Here is a 1,845-nt window from a genome sequence, read left to right as displayed (position 1 = left end):
AATCTTCTTGGCTAGAAGCTCCACCTGAGCTGCCAAGGCTGTTGTAGAATCCACTTGGTTGACCACTCCCTGTCGTCCTGGTCGGCTCCTAGAAGATTGCCACTGATAATTGTTCATGGCCATTTCCTCTATCAAGTTCTGAGCCTGCTCGGGCATCTTACTGTTTAGCGCTCCACCTACTGCAGATCCACCATCTGCCTCGCGTAAAGTTTAACCCGCTGTAGAAGGTCTGAACCTGCATCCACACTGGCAGTTCATGATGTGGGCAGCATCTCAAAAGATCTTTAAACCTCTCCCATGCATCATACATGCTCTCATTATCAAACTGCACAAAAGAAGATATGTCATTTCTAAGTTTAGCAGTTTTAGCGGGAGGAAAATACTTATAGATAAATTTTTCGGCCAATGCCTTCCAGGTAGTAATTGTCTGCTGTGGAAGAGATTGCAACCATCTCTTTGCTCTGTCCCTCAAGGAAAATGGAAACAATCTCAGCCGAATGGCGTCATCAGTTGTTCCATTTATCTTGAATGTGTCATAAATCTCTAAAAAGTTGAAAATATGTGCATTAGGGTCCTCGCTGGGCAATCCTCCAAACTGCACGCTCTACTGGATCATCTAGATAACATTGGCCTTTATCTCAAAATTATTGGCCACTACAGGAGGTCTGACGTACTAGTTTTCGTCCCATCCAAAGATGGTCGAGCAAACTCGTACATCGTCCTTTGATCGTCATCAGCCTGGGGGTTGTGGTTCTCCATCACGTTAGCTCTATGAACCTGAATTGTAACTCTGACCTACTCCTCAACTGCCTGCAAATGTCGTCTCAATAATCTGAGAGAGCGCTCCGGGTCAGATAAGGGTTCTATGGGATCAGGGTTAGAGCTCTTGGTCATAAACTATCTAAAACCGACAATCCAAACAACCACCAATCAACAAAAATAATAAATTAAAGAATAAATAAATAAACAAATAATGACTAAAGTAACACAAAAATAATTCACTATAGTTCACCGTTATGGTTCCCAAGCAATGGCGCCAAAAACTTGATGGGCTACTGATGCAACCTGCACCTAAGGTAGTGAACCTATCGATGTGGCCTAACACTAGTGAGTATAAGGTCGTGTCCTTGGAGATCGGGTGAACCTAGAGTTACTACTGTTCGCTATGTTATCTATTCTGAAATAGGGTGTGAGAAGTCTAAATTAACTAACTAATGACTATGAATGCAAATAAATAAATGAACAGCAACTAACAATCGAAAGACAACCGCAACAAGAGAAACAAACCCAAAGGGGACCTAAGTGATGTAATTCTAAGGTTAGTTTTATAAATTACCAATCTTGCTTTTATGTGCCTAAATCCTGAATCGAACTCGGTTCCTCTCTCGAGCTCATCCAGTTCCTAAACCTGCACTAACCTAATGGAATCTCTTCCTATCAGATTATTACAGATTAGCATTAAGCGTTATTTAGAACTATTAAGAGTTGTTAATTCTTAATCCGGCGAATAACTTAACTTTATCTCTAAATGTTAACTACCAGTTCTTACTATTCAAATTTCAGTTGTAACAAGCATTTCTCAATGTCAAGAAACAACCCAAAGGATAATTAATTCAACATCTCAAATTAACTGAATCAAACTTTATTACTGAATAGCAAGGAGATTACAAGAATGGAAAATAAAAATCTAATAACTAAACACAATCCATCAACAAAGGTGAACCCCAATGGGTTCGGCAGCCCTAGCTACTCATAATAAAAGAAACAAATACAAAAGGATATAAACAACAGAAAAGGAAATAAAACATGTAACCCCTTTTCTCTCGAATCAGAGTGGAAATGTTG

General features: G+C 39.6%; 1 non-coding gene across 1 annotated transcript; it reads left to right on the top strand.

The window, feature by feature from the left end:
• The first annotated feature begins 251 nt into the window (after positions 1-251).
• Positions 252-358, top strand: LOC112533845. Its single transcript, XR_003078199.1, has one exon. It is a non-coding gene; the product is annotated as a small nucleolar RNA R71 (small nucleolar RNA).
• Positions 359-1,845: the final 1,487 nt, after the last annotated feature.

The sequence above is a fragment of the Ricinus communis genome, chromosome 7, assembly GCF_019578655.1.
Source record: "Ricinus communis isolate WT05 ecotype wild-type chromosome 7, ASM1957865v1, whole genome shotgun sequence".
In the NCBI taxonomy this organism is placed as follows: Eukaryota; Viridiplantae; Streptophyta; class Magnoliopsida; order Malpighiales; family Euphorbiaceae; genus Ricinus; species Ricinus communis.
Note: the sequence above shows the minus strand (reverse complement) of the source record. Positions and strands in the feature narration are given on the sequence as shown.